The sequence below is a fragment of the Molossus molossus genome, unplaced genomic scaffold (genome assembly GCF_014108415.1).
Source record: "Molossus molossus isolate mMolMol1 unplaced genomic scaffold, mMolMol1.p scaffold_m16_p_6, whole genome shotgun sequence".
NCBI lineage: Eukaryota > Metazoa > Chordata > Mammalia > Chiroptera > Molossidae > Molossus > Molossus molossus.
This window is the reverse complement of record NW_023425399.1, coordinates 14630490-14654245: the sequence shown is the minus strand read 5'-3', so window position 1 is coordinate 14654245 and position 23756 is coordinate 14630490.

Below are 23756 nucleotides of genomic sequence, written 5' to 3'. Positions count from 1 at the left end.
TATAGGGGACTTGAGTATCCATGGATTTTGGTATCCAGAGGGGTGGGGGGAGTTGTCCTGGAACCAGTTCTCCCTGGTTACTGAGGAACAACTGTAGTTGAGTTTTGGGGGAGTCAAAACTTAAATGCAGATTTTTTTACTGCACAGGTCGGTGCCACTGACTGCGGTGTTGTTCAGGGGTCACTGTATGTATACTCTCCTCGCCTCAGCGAACGTGTCGTCTGTCTTCCAAAGCAGAGAATTACTATTTTCCCAATGGTTAGTCTCCGTATAGCTAAGGTGCCTGACGTTCCAGCCTGCGGTGCCTGAGTCAGCAGCACCCGGTCCCGCGGATTCTGTCACACGTACATTGTCTCTGTCATTTGTCAGTCCACTCTCAGGACCCAACTTAGGCATTTTGTACTTAACAGAAACAGTGGCTTTAACACAATGAACGTTTATTTCCCCTACAGACTTCTGGAGGTAGGCGGCCCAGGCCCACGAGGAGGGGGTTCTGCTCCATGAAGTCCTCAGCATCTTTCTGTCTTCATGCCCCACCAGGCTTTAGGGGTTCCCCTTGTCCTTCTGACTGCACAGGATGATTTTTCCTGGTTTTAGCACTTAAAGTCCCGTGTCTGAGAAACCCTCGGTGCTGGGCAAAGTGGTTGTTCACTGTTTTATTTCCACCGCGACTGGGTCCCTGCAGTACAATTCTGGTGCTGACCACTCGAAGTGGACCTCGGGTCCCACAAAGTAAGGGCTCACTCTTTCACAAGACTGTGCTCACTCAGATGCCGGTTGAAAGTGGGGTCCCCTGGCTACTTGAATTTCTGAGCAATTGGCTACCAATCCAGGAGGTTCCCACAACCCCTCTTAGGTTTGACAATTTTCTAAAATGATCCATAGAACTCACTATAAGGGCTAAACTTAGAACTGCTGTTTTATCCTAAAGGATACACACAGGGAGGGGCCTAGGAGGGTTCCAGATGCTGAGTTTCCATGCCCTCTGCCTGTGGAGTTAGGGTGCATCACCCACTCAGCACAGCAATGTGTGCACCGATCAGGGTGCATCACCCACTCAGCACAGCAATGTGTGCACCAATCAGGGTGCATCACCCACTCAGCACAGCAATGTGTGCACCGATCAGGGTGCATCACCCACTCAGTGCAGCAATGTATGCACCAATCAGGGTGCATCACCCACACAGCACAGCAATGTGTGCACCAATCAGGGTGCATCACCCACTCAGTACAGCAATGTGTGCACCAATCAGGGTGCATCACCCACTCAGTACAGCAATGTGTGCACCAATCAGGGTGCATCACCCACTCAGTACAGCAATGTGTGCACCGATCAGGGTGCATCACCCACTCAGTGCAGCAATGTGTGCACCGATCAGGGTGCATCACCCACTCAGTACAGCAATGTGTGCACCGATCAGGGTGCATCACCCACTCAGTACAGCAATGTGTGCACCGATCAGGGTGCATCACCCACTCAGTACAGCAATGTGTGCACCGATCAGGGTGCATCACCCACTCAGTACAGCAATGTGTGCACCGATCAGGGTGCATCACCCACTCAGCACAGCAATGTGTGCACCGATCAGGGTGCATCACCCACTCAGCACAGCAATGTGTGCACCGATCAGGGTGCATCACCCACTCAGTGCAGCAATGTATGCACCAATCAGGGTGCATCACCCACACAGCACAGCAATGTGTGCACCGATCAGGGTGCATCACCCACTCAGCACAGCAATGTGTGCACCAATCAGGGTGCATCACCCACTCAGCACAGCAATGTGTGCACCGATCAGGGTGCATCACCCACTCAGTGCAGCAATGTGTGCACCGATCAGGGTGCATCACCCACTCAGCACAGCAATGTGTGCACCGATCAGGGTGCATCACCCACTCAGTGCAGCAATGTATGCACCAATCAGGGTGCATCACCCACACAGCACAGCAATGTGTGCACCGATCAGGGTGCATCACCCACTCAGCACAGCAATGTGTGCACCAATCAGGGTGCATCACCCACTCAGCACAGCAATGTGTGCACCGATCAGGGTGCATCACCCACACAGCACAGCAATGTGTGCACCAATCAGGGTGCATCACCCACTCAGTACAGCAATGTGTGCACCAATCAGGGTGCATCACCCACTCAGTACAGCAATGTGTGCACCAATCAGGGTGCATCACCCACTCAGTACAGCAATGTGTGCACCGATCAGGGTGCATCACCCACTCAGTGCAGCAATGTGTGCACCGATCAGGGTGCATCACCCACTCAGTACAGCAATGTGTGCACCGATCAGGGTGCATCACCCACTCAGTACAGCAATGTGTGCACCGATCAGGGTGCATCACCCACTCAGTACAGCAATGTGTGCACCGATCAGGGTGCATCACCCACTCTGTATAGCAATGTGTGCACCAATCAGGGTGCATCACCCACTCTGTATAGCAATGTGTGCACCAATCAGGAAGCTCCTCTGAGCTTTGATGTCCAGAGTTTTTAAAATTTAAAAACAACCAGTTTTTTTCTTGATTGATTTTAGAGAGAGAGGAAGGGAGAGGGGGAGAGAGATAGAAACATCCATGGGAGAGAACATCAATTGGCCGCCTCCTGCATGCTCGTCACTGGAGATTTGGCCCACAACCTGGGCATGTGCCCTGACCAGGAATCGAACTGGCAACCTCTTGATGCATAATCAATGCTCAACCACTGAACCACAATGGCTGGGCTAAATTTTTTTTTTAAATCCTCACCCAAGGATATTTTTCTATTTATCTTCAGATAGAGTGGGAGGGAGGGAGAGGAGGAGAGAGGGAGAGAGATAAACATCGACATGAGAGGGACTGGCTGCCTCCTGCACGACCCTGACCAAGGCTGGGGATGAACCACACCAGAGGTACATGCCCTTGACTGGAATCAAACCCGAGACTCTTTGGTCCTTGGGCCAACCCTCTAACTGCTGAGCCAAACTGAACAGGGCGGTGTCCAGAGTTTTTATTGGTGTTTCATTGTCCAGGCACAATTGATTAAATCACAACCACATGAATAAACTCACTATCAAGCCCTCCTCCGAGGCTGGGCAGTTGGAAGTCCTTGCCCTCCAGGTACTTGGTCTTTCTGATGCTCCACTCCCATCCCGAAGTTTCTAGGGTCCTCCCAGGAGCCATTTCATTAGCATAATAGAGATGCTCCTCTCACTCAGGAAACTCCTAGGGTTTCTGAAGCTCTGCCAGGAACCTGGGATGAAGACCAGACACGTTATTTATTATACCACAGTCAACCTACTGCCACCACATTTATTTTTCTGTCAGCAGGAAGGTGGGACGTGTCAGGAAGTCACTTTGAGGACACCGTCAGAAAATGGCACGCATCACTCTGTTCACACCTGCTGGCCAGAACGTCACCAACGGCCTTTCTACCTATAAGGGAGGCTGGAAATGTGGTCTTCATTCTTAGCAGCACGTGCCGACCGAGAAGCCAGAGATTTTATTATTATAGGGAAGAGAGAATACATATTAACATTCAGTTGCTAGTCCAAGCCACATTTCTTTCTCTGATAATTTATTAAGGCTAAACATTTTTTTTTTTTTTTTAATGTCTTGGTTTGGCTCTGTCCTTACAAGACTGGTAGCAGTATTCTCATGGCTTCTCAGTTCTAAACATTTGGGAATTTTCCTTGTGATTTCTCTATAACCCATGGGTCATGTAAGAGTGTGCTTTAAGCCCTGGCCAGTTTGGCTCAGCGGTTAGAGCGTCAGCCTGCGGTCCGGAGAGACCCGGGTTCGGTTCCCGCTAAGGGCACATACTTCGGTTGCAGTTTGTCCCCGGCCCTGGTTGGTCGTGCGGGTGGCAGCCACTCGATGTGTCCCTTCACGTCGATGTTTCTCACTCTCTCTCCCTTCCTCTCTCTCCCTTCCACTCTATCTGTACAAAAAATGGAAAAAATATCCTCAGGTGAGGATTAAAAAAAAAAAAAAGAGTGTTCTTTAATTCACCAAATGTTGTCTTCCGGTTTAGCAGGCATTTTGTTGATTTCCAGTTTAATTCTATTGCTCCTAGAGAACATAGACATGATATAATTTTTTGAAATTTATTAAGATTGTCTTTGTGACCTACCACATGATCAGTTTTTGTACATTTTTGATGTGTGCTGGAAAAGAATATTGTCTGATGCATGTTTAAAATAGGAACTCTCACCACTATGTTGACCAAAAGTCTATGTCTTTTTCCAAAAAAGTAGGATTATATTATATATTATCTTGCAAATTTCTTTAAAAATGAAACAATGTGTTATGGAAATATTTCCATGTAAATACATATAACTTGACACACATCCTTAACTATTTTATCAGGATCAATTCCTTGTGTGGGATTGATCCTTCAAAGAATATGATTTCCAAAAAAGGCTTATAAATTATTGCCATGATTGTCCTTTTGCCCCCAGAAGGGTCAAAACATTGAACATAGCCCCTCTCTTGTACCATCTTGAGCACTGTATATCATATTTTTTATGTTTGCTGATGGACACATTGCTTCCCTTGGCTGATGGGGAGTGACAAGCTCAGAGATGTCAGCAGTTGTCAAAATAAGGCAGAGGTAGCTGCAGGCGGGTCCTGCCTCTCATATCCTGCCTAGGACAGAGGCTGGAAAAATGACAACACCCTGCTGCGCCTCGCTCACACCCAGAACTGTGAATTCGAGAATTATTCCACTCTGTCCAGCACCAGCTGGGCTGCAACGTTGTGAAGGAGACGTCCTTCTCCTGAGGGGTGAGTCTGACCTGCCAACATCCAGGCCTCATTCAGGACACAGAGCTTGACAGATAGTTTTCAGCCAAATGCGTTTTCTTGGCTGGAAACTGGAGCTCAGTCACGTTCCTCTTTTGCTGGCTGTGTAGCTCGCTGGGTCCTGGTAGCTCTGGTTTCTGCCCAGATGTTTTTAGGACTTTCCTTCAGAACCTGGCATCACAGGGGGCACCCACCTGTCTTCATTAAGGTTACTGGTCCTTTGGAAGCAAAGAGATACAGCTACTTGAATGCAGAAGCCAAGTAACAATGGAACTTTTATGCTCCTGATCCCAGTTGAGCCTCACACCACCCTGTGAGTTAAGAACAACCATTGTCCCCTTTTTGTAGATGGAGTTAGGAAAGGCTAGGTAACACTCGTTGGCTTGCACAACTAGAAAGAGGCCTTCCGTGGTCACCTTCACTGTGCAACCTGTTGTCCCCAACCAGGCGCCATCAGCACTTACTCTATTGTCTTAACATCACTGGAAACAATGCATCACTATTGCCTTCTTCATTTGTTTACTTATTGTGTTAGCCTCGAGGGTGGCACCCAATGACCCTCACCCCGCAGGGTTCATGTCTTTGAGTCGTCTCTTCCAGCTTTGCATCGTGCTGGCTGAGCGCAGCAGAAGTGATGATGCATGATTTTAAGGCCAGGCCATAAAAGGCACAGCGCTGCCCTGTTCAGGAAAGCCAGCTACCTTGCCACAGGACACTCCAGCTCCCCACAGAAAGGTCCGCAGGGAGAGTAACAGGGACCTCCCACAAACACCAGCACCTTCCGGCCAGCCGTGCGAACGAGCCACCTCGGAAGAGGATCCACTAGCCCGATCAAACATTCAGGTGACGACATCCCTGGTGACTGACTGCAATCTCACCAGAGACCTGTAGACAGAACTGCCCAGCTGAGCCACTTCCGAGTTCCTGCCCTACCTGCAATCCGTTTGAGATATCGGAGTTGAAAGTATGAGAGACAATGTTGCTTGAAGCCGGTATTGGGTAATTGGTTATGCAGCAGGAGACAGCTAAGATCCTCTGTGTCTCTTTCCTCTCGCAGACTGTACACTGCGTGAGGGCAGGGCTCACGTCCCTCTGACTCACCATCCCCACACCCAGAACAGTGCCAAGCACGCAGCAGCAGCTTAGTACATCCTCAGCGAATGCACGAATCCCCGAAAGCAGTAGCGGGAGGACCGAAACCCCAGTGTGCGCGCCTCACCTTCCGGCCGCCCCACAGCGCTCGGTTGCTTCTCTTTCCTCCCACACCTGATCCCCGCAGCCACCTGGGGGCGGCTTTCTTCTGTTGCCTACACAGCAATTCATAGTTAATTAAACCTTTGCATAAACAGAACAAGGGAGGATGTAAAAGCAATGAGCTGATAGCCCAGTGTGTATTATGCGGAGCTGAGAAGAGAATTTAATTTAGAGAAGAATTATGCACAGGCGGAAGAACAGTCCATTAAAACAAACCAACTGTCTGGAAAGAGCTAAAACAAAGCTGGATTCCGCATCCTGTGAAATAGGCAGCGAAGCTGCACATGTGGGGCACTTTGGAGTCTTCAGAGCCGAGGCCGTGATGAGTGGGTAAGGGAGACGCTGGGTGATGTCAGCCGGAGGCCAGAAGGGGGCCCCTGCGGGTCTCCTGCGTGGGTTGCAAGGTGTCCTTGCTGGAGCATGGTTCTTGTCTTAGGATGGCTTTGCCAACAACCCATCAGTCTCAGTGTGGGGTCCCCCAGGGTAGGCTCTGAGCCAAGGATCCAAGTGCAGGCTTTCACTGGGAGATGCAAGCAATACGAACAGATAGGGAGGGAGGAAGGAAGGGCAGCAATAAAGACTGAATTATTAATCCAACTACCACTGTGGGCAACTGGAGATTAATCCCATGGGGGGAAACTTGGAGGGACCCCAAAACATACACCTAAGATTTATCCCAAAGGGCGAGGAGCTGGGATAGTTGTCCCCCACACGAGGGGGTGTTCAGTTTCAGGCGCCAGGAGTCCTAGGTCCAGCGGTGAAGCCTGAAGCCGGGCCCCGGACAGAGATGCAGGCGTGGCCACTGGAAGTGGCGCTGTGACAGAGCTGGGAAGGGACCGGGAATGACGGCCAGAGCTGGACGGGTCCCGACTCCTGAAGGGCGCTGCCAGGGGTCCTCGGACCTCATTACCCACCTCGTCCCAGGCGGTTCTCAGTTCTGCCATTGCTGTCCCGTCATTTCCCACTCTCCATTCTCGCTTTCCGAATCCGTTTCACCCGAGTGATGCCCGCGCTCCACAGAGATTTATTTCCTGCTCACTGAGCCAGGTGCTGGGGACAGTTAATAACCACAGATGTGGAGGTAACAGTCCGGCCTTTTCAAAACCATAGTAACTCTTTACCATGCTCCCAGAAGAGACGCATCGGAGCACCGGGTCTCACTGGTCTGCCCGACTGTGCAAGGCCCCCAGACTCATACCGCAGGCCCCGAACATCCCCAACGAAACTCGCTCCGAAATCACTCATGCTATGAGGCATTACCACAGCCATGGTTTGGGGGAATCTGATCTCCCCCTTCCCCGTCTGTCTGCAGCCCGAGTCCCCCCTCTTCTGCAGTCCTGAGTATTTATTTCGAAGAGGCACCACCTCGCTATTTCCTTTCCAGGAAGTTTATGGGGCGGATGTCAAATTAGTATCTTAAGATAAAGCCTAATTCCTAATAATTTTTGTTATTGAAATGGCTTAAACATTTGTAAAGTTTCCAGACTTTATGAGGGAGATATAAAAGCATCTAGAAGATATACTGAAACAAAAAAGAAGCAAAAAAAAGCAAGTAATCATGTTTAATTTTTTAGGGACAAATTAACTCCCAATTATTTATTTAGCAATACAAAGGAAGAAGACAGTTACATTAATCTATTCATTCAGTGAAGAATATATTTATTGAGCACTTAGTATGCGCTAAGCTCCACGCTAAACCCCGAAAATTACCCATGTATAAAGTGACATGACATTCAGGGGTCAACAGGGCCAGATCACGTGAGCTGTGGTGAGGCATTTGGGTTCTATGTGGGATGCTGTGGTGTTGGATTGCATCAATGACCCCGATTCTTCACTCTTTATATACAAGACCTTTGCCATCTAACTTAGCACTTCCCTTCTGCCTGTTCCTGGGCTTGGCTATGTTACTTGCTTTGACCAATGGTATGTTAGCAAATGGGATTCCAGGGGAAACTCAAGAAACCCTTGCACAATGGGACTTACTCGTGCTCTGTGGGAACTTGCCGGGCTAGTCTGCTGAGCATGAGAACCGTGGAAATGGGAGGAGGCGATCCAGTTATCCCAGCTGAGGCCATCCTAGGTCAAACACTGCGCATCTGACCCCCTGCTCCATCGAGGGAGTCCAATCCAGATCAGCGGAGCCCAATGCAGTCAGCGGAAGCCCACGCATTTGTGGCTATACGCCTCCAGGGTTTTGTGGTTGTCTGCTATCCACCAGTACTGAGGCGACAGACAACAGATACAGATGGGAAGGCATTGGAGGGTTTTAAGCTGCGAATCCTTTTCAAAAAGAATTCTCTGGTTGCACTATAAATAATGTTATAATGTGGCACAGACTGAATCAGGGAATTTAAAATTAGTCAAAAATCAATACCAGTCCTTGGGTGGACTCATATACACATTGCCAATTTCTCAATGTTTCCACAAGAAGATAATAGTTTATTTAGGGAAGGTCCAGGACCTTGAAAATATCATGATAGGATATTGAACACCTAAGCACTTCCATTTCTATTGCAATATGTGTCTTTTACCCGGGATAACTTTAACTGTTAAGGGCCGTATCTCTGGAGAAGCCCTTCCTAGATCTCCCAGATGAGATGAGATGACCCTGTTCTAAAGACTTCCTGCTAGCACTTAACATAATTGTAATTAAAAATTAGTAATTTGCTTAATATCTGCCATATCTCACTGGAAGCTCCATGAAGTCAGGGATCACTCCTGTCTTCAGTTTTATGTCCCGAGGATGGTGCCTGGCGCACACAGGGGGCTCCCAGTGAATACTTGTTATATTCTGATACATCCTAACTTTTACTTGGCAAAAAATAGTTACATACTATATTAGTGAGGGTTTAACATGGAGCCTAGCACATACTAAGTGCTCATTAAGTATTTCTTCACTGAATGAATAAATAAATGTAGCACTGTCTTCTTCCTTTGGTAGGCTAGGCTGCAGCAACAAATAGAATCAAATTCCCGTATACTCTTAAGTCAGATTCTCCAATTGTTAACACTTTAAAAATCATATCTGCTTTCTCTCTCTCTCTCCCCCCCTCCCCCCTTCCTCCTTCCTTTTTCTGAACCATTTGAGAGTAAGCTGCAGCATGGCTAATTACTTCTAAATTGTTCAGTGTGTATTTTCCCAAAACAAGGACTCTTTCACATACCCTCAGTATGACTGTAAAAGTAAAGGCATTATCATTGGTACAGTAATACTATTCAATTCACAGATCATTCAGATCTTGCCATTTACCTCAATAAACATTCTTTATAAGCATCCTTAATTTTCTGGTCCAGGATTTATCCAGCATTCTGCACTGCATTTACTTGACATATCTCTTCAGTCCTTGCCAATCTGGAAGAGTTGCTCAGTTGTTGACATTTTTGAGGTGTACAGGCCAGAGACTTTTGGAACGTTTCTCAGATTTCCTCATTTGTCTGGTGTTACTCTATAATTGAATTCTGGTTGTACATTTGTTTGTATATATTAAAATCATGCATTCACACTGATGTCTCTAGTTCCCCCCTAACTGCTGGCCTCCCCCGATTCCGTGTTGCATCTCCCTGTCCTACTGAGAAAGCTGGCTCGCATGTGCTCAGTCTGGTTCTTCCTGTCTCCATTCTTCTGTGTGTAACCAGTCGACACACTTGCCAGCCTCTTGATGATGCGTGGGGGCCAGTCCTCCCGCATTCACCGAGGCCTTGCTGGCCAGCTCCTCTCCCGTGGCCTCCCCGGTTCCCAGGCGTGGTGGGCCAGCCCCGGGTTCTCTGGTTGTGCAGGCTAAGCGAGCACGCTCCTGACTTCAGGCCCATTTCAGGTGCTCCTAGGTGTTTACTTTTTACCGACCAACAGTCATGGGCAGAGGGAGAGGCGTGTTTGAGGAGGTCACGGGAAGGACGTGACTGCTGGTTGGCCCGCCAGCTGGGCCTAGGCAATCGGAGGCTCCTCCCTGCTCCCCTGTCCCGGAATGTACGCTCTGCCCATAGCCAGAGCCGCTTCAAGGGCGCAGCATCGAGAGTCAGGTGAGGTGAGACCACCTGGACAGTGCACATGACTGAGCCCCGCTACGGTTCTGGCAGGTGGGTGTGGAGATCTCCTTGTCTTGCGGCCGCCCAAGGCAAGCCTCAAGTGTAAGTCCCCGTCCTCTGTCTTGGTCTCTGTGTGTGGGGGAGGGGCACTATCAGTTCTCACCCAGGAAGCTCCCAAGGGCGCGCACCAGAAGTATAGGTATAGATTAGATCTGACAGGTAAAACGGCAGCCTCCCTGTTCAGAACTGTTCTGTCTGTAGCCTTATTCTAGTTAGAGAAGCTGCCCCTTGGTGAGGCTGAGGTTGTAGGGTGGTCCCTGTCACTTTTCATTGCAGATGCCGTCTCCTTCAGCAGGAGAGACTGTCAGCGGACGAGCGCCCTGTGTTGTGTGGTGGTGCATGACCGCTGCCCTTGGGATTGCGTGTGTACTTTCTGCACCAGGTGTAGGAGGCATGGAGCAGTGCAGATAACATGGGGTTTGGAGTCACGGAGTCTGAGTTCAAGTTCCAGCAGCGCTGCTGCCTGGCTGCGTGACTCCGGCCGCGTCACTCTTCCGAACCTTCTACCTTACCAGTAAATCATAGTCCTGCTTCCTAGAGAGGGGGTGAGGATGAGACCCCATCATATGCACAAAATGCTCAAGACAGCGCTTGGCATGCTAAGCACTCAATTAACTAGTAGCAGTGGGTTTCCTCACTCCATGTCTTGGTCTGCTTGTTCTAATGCTGGAATGTGTCGCCCACACAGTGAACATTTTCATATGTTATCCAAATACAGTGGATTAGGCACTATGCTGAAAGCCACCCTGACCTCTGGCTGGCAGTCAGTGACCGGTCCACGTCCACGGTCCACGGGAGCATGCACGCACCTGCACGTGGGCACAGACCTGCACCAGGCCACCCTCTTCTCTGAGCATCACACCTGCGGGCATCACAGACGTCAGCTGCAGAGCAGTGAGGGCCATTGTGTCCCGGCCCGGGTAGGCCAGCACCGGGGATGAGGGGTCTTCTAACTGAGCGTCAGGTGATGAAGAGGCCCAGTTGTCCCTCCCCAGGGCCGGCTCTTTGTACGGCAGACCTTTGAGGAAGTGCGAGCGGACCACCAGACCTTTCCTGCTGTTTCCTTCCATGGACCAGCACAGAACTCGACCCCTGCTAGGAATGCCGTCATTGTTACTTACAAATATGAGATAAGGGTTCAAAGGCTCAGACAGGGCCGTGTCCTCTTATTACACAGACCACTGTACCCCCCGAGAACTGCTCTAACAGGTTCCGAGGAGTTGGTCCCTCCAGACTGGGAGCTGAGCACAGGGACCTGTGTTTCCCAACAATCAGCCGCTCACGCAGGCCCTGCCTGGCTCCCTCCTCGGAGCTGGGGTGCGTGCCTCCCCTCCTTGTCCACACCCCCTGGAGCCTAGGGCAGGGCTGAGAGGGAGCACTTGGAGAGTACAGCAGGAGCAAGTGCTGACTAATGCTGGAAGTTTCCACGGACCCTTGGATGCTGCCCCTGAGACATGCAGAGATCGTGGGCTGATCATTAGACAGTGAACCGCTGACCTGGGTTGGTCTCCCAGGGCTGAGTGGGGAAACGTAGGACCACCAGAACTGGTCCTGGCTTACCGGCGTGGTTTGGGCTGATGGCTCACCTTTCTCCATGCTGGGGGCTTATGAGCAGAGGGCACTGCAGACAGATTAACCTCTCAGGCCGACTTGGAGTTGCCTCGGCCAGTGACCCTTACACTGCGCCGCCTGCAAAGGCAGGAAGTCGGTGCCCGTGAACCTGGCCGCGTTGCTATGGGAATCAAGTCTGCTATCCCTCTGGCTCTCGGGATGGGAAGTGTCCACCGGCAGGGAGCAGAGGGGCCAGCCCGATGCGGGTGGTGGTGGGCGTGGGTGGGTAGGGAGATGGAAAACATGCGATTTGGTAGGTGAGGTCAGGAGCAGGGTTAGGAAAGCCCCTCTTCCTTAGGTGGGGACTGAGTCCCCATTCTCAGCTGGGCTTTGAACTGAGCCCCGGGGAGCCTTCCCGCCGAGACACTGCCCCCCCGCCCCCGAGCTTCAGAGCTGGCGAGACCGGGAAGGCGTCTTGACATTCCCTTAGCAGAAAGCATCAGTCTAACGTAGTCAAGGAAACTCCTATGAAATGTGGTCCTGGCTGACTTCAGCCTCAGCTAAGTCCCCAGCCACAGAGCAGCAGGCTGCGGGCTGTGAGCTGCTTCTGTTCTGACCGCACACACAGGGACCTCTCTGCGCCCAGTCCCCTCCCATGAAAAATGGCAGGAAAGATGGTAACACTATTCCCATTTACCTAGAAGCCTGTTGTGAAAATACTTTATAAAGAGGTTTGCTGCTTTGAGACCTGGGGGGCTTGGCGATCTCCACTTAAGGGAACGGTGACGGGGGGTGGCCCTGGCCCCTGCTGTATGTCCAGGTGCCTAATCTGCAGACCGAAGGCTGGCGTGCTGCAGCCTTCCCTTCCTGCTTCCCTTGTCTCTGTTTCTGTGTTGTCGTGGGCCAGCTGCCCTGCCCCCAACCAAATGACCATATCGCATTCATCTCTGCAGCTTGGTCCCTTCCCCTGGCCCCTGACCTTGTCTGCTGTTTCCTTTCGTGGACTGGCACAGAACTCGATCCCTGGTAGGAATGCAACCATTATTACTTACAAATATGGCATTTGAAAGTCTAACCGATATTTATCATTATCCCAATGTCTCTGTCTTGTGTCTGTTTTGAAGGGGCCTCCCAGGAGCAGACCCTGAGATAAGGGTTCAAAGGCAAATAGCACATTTAGGAGGTGATCCCAGGAAACACGGTAGGGTTGGGGGAGTGAGACAGGGAGGGGCAGGAAGGCAGTACAGCATCCCTGGTCGAGAAAGATGCTACTGCGGGAATTCTGGGGGCCCCTGCAGAACACGCCTCATTGTTACCCCACCCAAGAAACAAGGGAGCTGGAGTACCTATCTCAGTGCCTGCAGTGTTCAAGGACATCGTCGGGAGTGGGTGACTGCTGGTCGACTCTGGCTGGCTCTGGGCCATTGGCGACTCCTCACCCCTCCCCTGTCCTTGGCTCGGGTGCTCTGTGCCCCGTTCCCTCTCGGGCGCAGCCTTCAGAGAGCAGTGTGTTGCTGAGGCCATGTGGACTGGACGTGACCGAGCGCCGTTAAGGCCTCTGTAAACCTGGAGGTTCTGGTGGGTGGTGCCCAGGACAAGCCTCGTCTGTGTTCCCTTGCTTATTAAAGCTGCCACCGACCAATCTGGAACGGCTCGCCTCTTTCTTCGGTCTTTCCCTGCCGTCCAAGTACGGGGGCCAATTTCAGATTTCACCTCGAAAGCCCCCGAGTTTGCAAACCAGCAGTCAGGGCTGCTGGGCATATTCAGTCCTTGGGCTGGGCTGCGGCGCGTACACTTCAGCGCCCGGCAGAGCACGCGGTGGTGATGCAGAGTGTGTCAAAATTCAGGGTCAGGCCTCCAGCCTGGAAGGAGCGGGCCTGGAAATGCCCTTCTCTGCGAAGCCCTCGTCTTCTCCTGCAGGTGGCTCTGGGTGCACGGCAGGCAGCGACGGTGCAGGTGAGAAGGGCACCCCCGGGGTCCGATGATGCCTAGATCTGAGCCACAGACTGTTCTGTAAGAGTCTCAACTGCGCAGTTTGGCTCCCAGCTGCCCAGACGAGTGGGAAGGCGTGTCAGTACCATGCCTCACAGGGGCCCATGTAGGATACATCAACCAGCCGTTGGGCGAGTCACACTGCTTGTTGTGCCAATCAAAACACAGAGAGAGTTCTCCTCTCAGCTCTCACTGTGGATAAGGCTCTCAGCCCTGTCATCAGAGCAAAGACAATATTGGGTTTCATGGGGCTTTTTCTTAAGTCCCGCAAGACAGGGAAGTGGCCGAACGCCAACGTGCAGCTCAATAACAGCAATTCCACGAGGGCCACCAATGTGGTCCTTTCCTTCTCTGATGGTGGGGCCTAACTCAAGGACAGGACTCAGAGTACCTGGAGGGACGGAAGGTGCTCTTCCACAAACATCGAGCTCTTTCAGACACTCTTCCACAAACATCGAGCTCTTGATAAGGACTGAGTGTCAGGGAGTTGGAGGTCATTTATCTGGGGAGCAGCTATTCTGTGAAGCTCATTAAAGGCAAACCTGTGTTCTTTTGACTGTGCTGGGCTGGGGCAGCACAGAGGCCCGCTAATGAATGTGGAGGATCTTATCAAGGCCCCAAGGCCATCCCACCCCCCTAATGAGGTGAGCATAGGACCTACCTACGGCCAGGATCAAGGGTCTATACTACCCTTATAATTTTAGCCCAGATGATGTAAATAATGGGGCTTATTAAATGTCAAACTCAAACATAAAGGATGTCAGAACATCTAACTTCAATCAAGATAATGTTCTAGGGAAGCTTCCAAGATAAATTGGTTTAAAAATAGGTAAATATGTGGACTTGTATTGGTTAGTTTTTACTAGATAACAAATCTTCCAATTTGTCAGTGTCAACAATCATCAGCCGTTTACTTAGCTCTCAATGTGCAGGTGTGCAGGGCCCAGCTGGGCGTTTCTTCTGGTCTCTGCTGGGCTCAGCCGTGGGTCCGCATGTCACCGCCAGGTTGGCTGGGAGCTGGCTGATCCGGGATGGTTTCAATTGGGACAGCGTGTCTTGTCTCACATGGTCCCTCACCTTGCAGCAGGCTGACCAAGGCTTGGTCATGTGCATCTGGGCAGGAGTCCAAATAAGGAACTGTGACGTTTTCTTGAGACCTTGGCTTGAAATCAGTACAACATCACATTTACCACATTCTTTTATTTTGCTTTTTTAAAAATGAAAAACCAATTTTTTTCTTTATTGATTTTAGAGAGAGAAGAAGGGAGAGAGAGAGAGAGAGACAGAAACATTGATGAGAGAGAACATAGATTGACCGCCTCCTGCATGCCCCCCACTCGGGATCGAGACCACAGCCTGGGCATGTGCCCTGACCAAGGAATTGAACCAGCGACCTCTTGGTGCATGGGTCGATGCTCAACCTCTGAGCCACACTGGCCGGGCTTATTTTACTTTTAAAAATTAAAATGTTTATTTTGAGATAATTGTGGATGCATGTACAGTTGCAAGAAATAATACAGAGAGATGCTGTGTACCCTCTACCCAGTTTCCTCTGATGATAATATCTTATAAAACTGTGGTATAATACGATAGGATACCGACGTTGATACCGTCAAGATACAGAACATGTCCTTCACTGCAAAGATCCATCTATTTTATAACCACATCCATGTTCCTCTTTGCCTTACCCACATCTTAATCCCTGACAACCACCAATCTGTTCTCCATTTCTATAATTTTGTCACTTTAAGAATGGAACTGTAAGTGATGTAACCCTTTGGAATTGGCTTTCCCCCCCCTCCTACTCAGCATAATTCCCCAAAGATTCATTCAGGTTGTTGCATAAACTAAAAGTTTGTTCTTTGTTATTGCTGAGAAGTGTTCCATGGTATGGATGTATCACCCTTTGTATAACTATTGACCCATTGAAGGACATCTGGATTGCTTCCATTTTTGGCTATTATGAATAAAACCGCTATACATATTTGTGTATTGATTTTTATGTGAACATAAGTTTTCATTTCTCTTGGATAGTTGTCCAAGAGTACAATTGCTGGGTTGTATGACAATTACATGTTTAGTTTTTTTTTTTTTAAATAAAGAAACTGTCAAATTGTTTCATTGTTTCCCAGAGTGGCTGGATCATTTCACCTCCCACAAGCAGTGAGCGATCCAGTTCTGTTTCTTCCTCTCCAGAATTTGGTGATGTCATTAAATTGTTTTGAGCCACTCCAATAGATGTGCAGTGATATCTTATTGTGATTTTAATTTGTGTTTTCCTAATGGCTAATGATGCTGATCATTTTCTTATGGGCTTATAATCATCTATGTACCCTGTAAGTGAAATGTCTCTCCATGTCCTTTGCCCATTTTCTAATAGCATCGCTTTTTTTTTATTTTATTTTTTTAAATCTTCTTCTTTTTTTTTTTTTTTTTTTAATCCTCACCAGAGGACATTTTTCCATTTTTTGTTCAGGTAGAGTGGGAGGGAGAGAGAGGAACAGAGAGAGAGAAACATCGATGTGAAAGGGACACATCGAGTGGCTGCCACCCGCACGACCAACCAGGGCCGGGGACAAACTGCAACCGAGGTACGTGCCCTTAGCGGGAACTGAACCCGGGTCTCTCCAGACCGCAGGCAGACGCTCTAACCGCTGAGCCAAACCGGCCAGGGCTGCTTTTTTTTTTTTTTTTACAAGAATTATTTACATATTCTAGTGACTAGTCCTCTATCAGACATGTGGTTTGCAAATATTTTCTCCCCACCCCCAATAGCTCTGTTTATATCCTCTTCACATGGTTTTTCACAGAGAAAAAGGTTTTAATTTTAACGAAGTCCAACTTATTAATTTTTCCTTTTATGAATTGTGCTTTTGATGTCAAGTCTAAAGACTGCCTGGCTATAGATCCTGAAGATTTTCTTCTATATTTTCTAAAAGTTTAATGGTGTTATATTTTATATTTAGGTCTGTTCTCCCTTTAAAGTTAATTTTCATATAAATTAATCTTCATATTGTTGGCATTAGGTCAAGATTCATTTTTCTTTTGCCTGTGGAGGTTGGATTGCTCCAGAGTAATTTGTTAAAAGGCTATCTTTGAGTTGCTTTTACTCTTCGTGAAAAGTCAGTTGGGTATATTTGTGTGGATTCTTGGTCCAATCCTTTGATCTATGTTGCCTTCCCATTTGCCAATACCACATTGCTTTGATGACTAACTATGTAATGTCTTAAAATGGGGTACACGGATTCATCCCACTTTAGTCTTCTTTTTCAAATTGCATTAGTTTCAGATTGTTTTAGCCTTTGCATTTTCATATACATTTTAGAGTAATCTTGTCTATATATACAAAAAATCTTGCTGGGATTTTGATAGAAATTGCATTAAGCTTGTATATCAATTTGGGGAGAATTAACATCTTTACTATGTTGAGTCTTCCGACACAATGGGATATATGTCTCTCCATTTATTTTGGTCTCCATTGATTTTCTTCATCAGGGGTTTGCAGTTTTTGTTATACAAGTCTTGTTCATGTCTTGTTATAATTTTTCCTTCAACCATCAAACATAATTAGAAAACTCAAGAGGAGAAGGAAAGTCTATTGCATTACCCACACTATTTCTTCCTTGCTGATGTTCTAAGATTCTCTCTTTTACTAGTTCATTGCTATTTGTAAAACTTCTGTTAGCCATTCTTTTTTGGGGAGGTCTGCTGGTGGGAAATTCTTAGTTGTCCTTTGTCTGAGAAGTCTTGATTTTTCCCTTATTCTTGAAATATATTTTCACTGGATAGAAATCTTTCAGTGCTTGAAAAATGTTGTACCCTGTCCTTCTGGCTTCCACTGTTAATGAGAAGTCATTGATTTCAAATTATCATTCAAATTGTTTGGAGTTTACTCAGCTTCTCGAATCTATAGGTTCATGTATTTTGCCATATTTGGAAAGTTTTCCAGCTATTTTCTCTTTGAGTACTTTTCTGCCCTGCTCATTCCCCTCTCTTTCCTGGACTGAAATAAATATGGTTGTTAGATCTTTGGTTATAGTCCCAAAGTTTCTGAGGCTCCATATGCCCCCCAATTTAATTGCCTTTCTGTTGTCTTCTTTGGGTAGTTTCTAGTTTTATATCTTTCGATTCACTAATTCTCACTCCCCTTCTATTCTGCTGTTGAGCCCATCTATTGGGTTTAAAAATTTTCTCTATAAGGCTGTGTTATCAGATATTTATATAAAGAGTGTATAATAGTAGTCAATAGAATAAATGGACTCGGTGACTACATCTCATCTAGAATATTGGTCTACAAAGACGAGAAGGGCAAGGAGGATGAAAGTCACTAAGATAGTAAGAGTTAGTGTTTTCTAATCAGTCATCTTGAATAATCCTGGAAACAGGAGATATTCCACATGTGTTGTTCAGAGTCTGAGCTTTTAAATAAATTTTATTTTATGGAGGAATGTCATGAGGGGACAGGCAGAAAGAAGACCAGGTCAACAGTTCAAGGCACTTGACTTTGTTTTTAAAGGGAAGCATGAGCCACTGTTTCAGCTTCCATGTCACCTTGAGTTGGAATCCCACCTTGGGTCATTGAGATCCAGGCTCTTCACTGTGGCTCACGAGGTCCCTCACGATCTTACTATCGACTGCTCTCTCCACAGGCACCTCATCTCTTGTCTACCCGCAGGCACTTCCACGAATGTTTTCTTAGACCTTCCAGTGTTCTTCCCCCATGTGTCTTCTTTGCTAAATCCTACTCATTGTCAAGACTCAGCCCATGAGTCACACCCTGATGGAGACTTACTGACTCACTGTGTGGAATTAACACCCTTGTTCTTTGCATCCACCCACCTTGATTTGCCATAGTTGCTCTTATATAACAGGTTGAAGTCTTTTCCATTTCATTGCCCATGTCCCCTTTCTAAAGTAACATCTCTAGGGCAAGCCCTCTCCACAGCCCGAACACAGTGACGGCCAGTGTTGACTGACTAGCCAAGGACATCTTGGCCTTGGGATGGTTTCCTCTGCAGCAGGTCTGGACCCTCCACAGCATCCACCCCACCTGGGCTCCACAACCAGCCTCCCCTCCGTCCCACTCTCTGTCACAGGAAGGGGCATGTGCCTTTTAATTAGTAGCCAAGCCTTGTGCACACTCTCAGTTACATTTTCCAGATCAGTTTTTAAAAGTAGAATTACGGGTGCAAAGTGTATAATGAGTTTTACAGCTTTTGATGTGTCAAATTGCCCTCCGGAAGAGTTCCTCACTCCTTGAACACTTACCATCAACCAAAATATTATCATTAAAAAGCCTTTTCCAATGTGGCAGGCAAAACAGTGTTCTCTCATTGTTTTCTTACTAGATCCGTGTAGGTTTTCATACAGGCTCTTATTTTATGCCCTGAATTTCCATTCATAGAGTTCCTAGAGGATCAACAGACATTCATGTAAATGCCTTCTCCCCCCTCTTGATCGTCTCTGGACATCTCAGAGTTCCACGGGGCAGGTATGAGGACTGGGCTTCACAGCAGGTTCAGTCTGCGTGTCCAGCTCGGTTCTAAACATCCACGCAATCCTGAGTGGTCACGCAGTGTGGGGGGGTCTCTTCCCTCTGTGTCCATGGTTTTCAGGACACGAGCACTGGGAATTCTTTCGTGTTCTGCAGGCGTCGTACACCGAGCCTGCTCTGGGCTGAGCTCTTTAGTCTTGTTTGGTATTAGGAGGAGATTAGAAGTGGCCTCCACAGCGGGGGAACAGAGCAATAACTGGGAAAACAAGAGAGATCAATATCTAATCCCGTGCAACCAGCCAACCTTTTCAAAGCCGCATCTGTATTGATTTCTGTGGGCGACACTTCCCTTTCTTGGGTAATCAGACCCTTTGCTCAGCAGGTGAACAAGTGAACAGTACTTATTCCAGCTTTGGTAGGAGCAGGGTGGCTGCTTAACTCCGAGCTGCTGGAGGGGAGGGAGGAAGGCCCGGAGTGGACTGAAGTCTCTGGGCAGTGGGCTGGTATCTTTCTGGTCTCATCCTTCTTCTAGACCTAAAGTTCACAATTCTGGGGATCGGTGAGGTGGGAGGTGCAGAGGGCTGGGACTCAGCAGGTCCATGGTGGATACAAGGTCAGTAAGTTCAATTAAAGAGAGTAAACTTTATTAAATGCCCACTATCATTTCCAGCAAGATCAGCATTATGATTTTCATTGTACAGGTTAAGAGAGTGTGGTTCTGGGAAGACCAACTACTCACCCTGATCACACAACCGGTTGTGTCAAAGCCTGAACCCAGATCTGGAGGACACCAGAGTTACTACACAATACTATGTTATACTTGATCTGAGGACCCCAAATCTAATGTCACGTGGTCAAATACTACCTGGACGAAACTCTTCAGTCTGGGGCATCGACAAGAAACCGGAAATGTATGAGTTTGGGAAAAGAGGACATGCTGTCACGTTTCTGAAGGACTGTGATATGACAGGGAAGTCAGACTTTTTTTTTTTTTGTTTTAAAGGGAAAGTAGGGTGAGCGAGTGGAGGTTACAGGAAGGGAGACTGTGCCTCCATGAAGCGTAGATCTAAACAGCTGCAGGTGTTAAACAAGTCAGGAGTTGCCCTGAGAGCTTTCCCAACACGGGGACGTTTTTGCATAATACTGCACTTCTGAGTACGCTGCTTCTTTATCCTGGAGAGCCCGGTGAACTCCTACTCAACTTTTAAGATTCAGTGCAAATGCTGTTTGTCTGTCCGTCCTTCGGTCCATCCATCCATCCATCCATCCATCCATCCATCCATCCATCCCGCAGCACTGACTGAATGCTCACTCCATGCCATGGAATGTGTTAGGAAGAGGGGACTGTGATAAAGAAGGCAGGGGCCCCGTGTCGTGGAGGGAGTCTCTTCTCTGTGGCTCTGTGGCGAGAGCTTACTCAGGACCTCTCAGCCGAGCCTCCTTCTTGCCCCCACTTCTAACTGCCTGAGGCTTCCTCTGGCAGCCAGAGCCGACTCTGCTGGCAAAGCTCAGCAGGCCGGAAGAGCCAGAGAATTTGCCCCCTCTGGAAGCAACCCTCAACCAGGCCTCATGGGAGCCGCTATATTAAATCCTCAGGATTCCTTATCTCTTAGGTGGGATAATGCTAAGGTGTCTGGTTTCCACCGACTTGGAGTGTCCAGTACGACTAAGATCCAGTTGCCCACGGTGGTAATTGGCGGGTAACAACCCTACAATGTGTTAACTTCTTTTCCCTGCATCACTTTCTCACTATCCTCTTGGAGTTTCCTGAGATCATCTTCCAAATGAACTCCTTGCTCTTAATTCTTCTCAGCGTCTGCTTCCCGGGGAACACAAACTGAGACACTGTTGATGGGTAACCGTGATTAGGAAGAAAAAGAACCACATTAGAATAAACATATTTACAGTCAAGGGCAGTGACTGTGGCCCATAAGGCACGTATGTAATACAAGGTTTTTAGAGGTGATGATGTGGTTTGTATATTGGTTTCATGAGTGATAAAATGTGTGTGCATCAGTAGCTTTCCTTTCCCCCTGGTACCATAAGAAGGGTCAAGTCCAGCCAAAGACATGAAGTGAGGCAGCGCAGGGCATCACACTTACTCTGGGGTCGGGCTGGCCCACCCAGGATGTGAGCTTTGTGAGGGCTGTAATTCATGGACTTGCAAAAGACTTCGGTTCAGAACGGACGGCAGCACCGTGGCACTGACTTGGAAATTCGAGTGTTCTCCTGTGAATTGCAATTTTCACCACCATATTTAACCAGAAAAATCACTGCAGCCACCACCACGCAAGCTTGCAGGGACTTTTCATGGACCGGGCACTGCGGTTGGTGCTCTGTAGACATCTTCTCATTGAGTACTTCCGACTTCCCCGTGAGGTGGTTCCACGGTGTAGGTGTTGCTCTTGTCGCAGATGCTGGTGATGTCCCGCCTAGTCTCACCTTGCCCACCCGAATTCACCTGCCGCTGTGACTGTTGTCGGCGTAACAGCTCTCTGCTGAGCTGCCTGGGGGCTTTGTCGGTGCCACGGAAACGTGCTCTATTGCACATACATAGACCTGGGAAGTGGAATTAAAGACCTTGGGGGTAGCCTATAATCTGCCCGGCCTCTGGCCTGTGTGAAGATCCCAGGGCCTGTCTTACACCATTTCCCAGAGCACCCCCTGTGGGATTGCGCTCTGGGGGCCCACAGCAGTCACCTGCTCATTAACACACACGGAATCGTCTTTTCTCCCTTCTCTGTGTCACTTTCTCTACTTCCTCACCCACCTCAGAGAACCACCTGCATCCGGGGCCTTAGCTCAAGGGTCACGCTGAAGAACCCAAGCTAAGATCACCATCATTTTACAATGAAGAGCATTGATATTCAGAGGGTCAAGCGACTTGATCCTCGTTGCTCAGTCAAGGAGTGGTAGACCCAAGATTTGAACTCATTCATCTTTTCTGAATGCGATCATTCAGTTCTGTGTTGTATCCGCAAACAAAGACAGAAATGCTGTTCCACCACAAAGGGTTCTCTCATTCGCCAGCACCTACTACGTGCCAGGCTCTTCGTTAGGTACCAGAGCAAAGAGTGACTAACGACAGAGCCTAGGAGGGGAGTGTGTCAGTCACAGGCTGCTGTAACGAAGTGCCACAGTCTGGGTCGCTTAGACAACAGACGTTTATTTCTCATAGTTCTGGAGGCTGGAATTCCAAGACGAAGGTGCTGGCAGACTTGGTTCCTGCTGAGGGCTCTCTTCCTGGCTTACAGGTGGCTGCCTTCTTGCTGTGTGCTCACGTGGGTTTTCCTTGGGACACGCATGTAAACACAGACAGATAGATACATAGGGAGTGAGGGTTAGCGCTCATGTTCCTTCCTCTTCTTATGAGGGCACTGAATCTATTATGAGGGCAAGCACTATCCTGATGCCCTTGTCGAAAGCTGCCACCCCCCAAAGGCTCCATCTCCAGATGCCATCACACTGGGGGTTAGGGCTTCAACCTATGAATATCAGGCGGCCCAAACATTCAGCTCATAACAAGGAGGCAGGTTGAAAGTAATCACAAATACTATAGAGAGCAAAAAAAAAAAGGCTACAGAGAAGAGAGCCCATCAGAAATATTCTAGTTCAATAACTCAAGAGCACAGTGGAAAAGTCAATGGTATGGTTATTAATCCCCTCTATGAGAGCAATAACTTGGTAATTATATTTTCATACATTCATCAGGCATTTAAACCTAATTCTTATACACAATGGGGTTAAAGTAAGACCCTGTTAGTTGGTTCATTTTGTAGTCGGTTTCCAAAGATGTTAACTTTCATTTAGTATTTTGGTAACTGATTTGTGTCATCTTGAATTGTTGGTACAACCTTTACTGGGGGAAGGGAAGGTATTTTCGAAGCCCAGTGTACCTTCAATGTTTTAATTTCTGTCGCTTGTAGATAAGGATTGCGTCACTCTGAATCGTTACAGTCTGGGGAGAGGTGCTTTTCCATGAGATGGTATCAGAAGTCTCCAGGGGTAGCTCGCTTCATCAACCCTTCACATGGCCCTTTTGGTTAGCATATGGCATTTGTCATTTCCCTTCTTTCCCGTCTCAGCTCATTGTGATGTCTTCCACCTCTCACGATGCCCAGACTACTAGACCTCACTGCATCAGAGCTCTGAATGCTGGTGCTTACGGGTGCATTATTGATGCTTAAATCCGGGGGCCAATGTACAGACTGCCAGTGCCTCCCCCTCTGGCTGTCCAAGGAGCTGACAACTGGTGTCCACCATGTCCCCATCTCTTGAAGGTGTCTTGTCTGCATGTTCCTAACTGGCATGCTCCCAAGGGGACAATACTGGGCAGCATTTTCTCCTTGAAGAGTGAACCCCACATCTCTCCTCATTTGTCAAGTGGGGTAGGATCTACCTGAAGGGCTGTAGTAGACACTCTTTGTGCTCCACCATATCTCTTTGGCCCTTATCACTTCTGTGCATGCTGACCTAACTTTTTATTGCCAGCACCTGCCTTTCTCCTCCGGCAGGCTCTCTGATGCTGCCAAAGGCTGTTCTGCTCACAAGCACGGCAGCCGGAAAACCAAGGAACTAATGTTCCCTG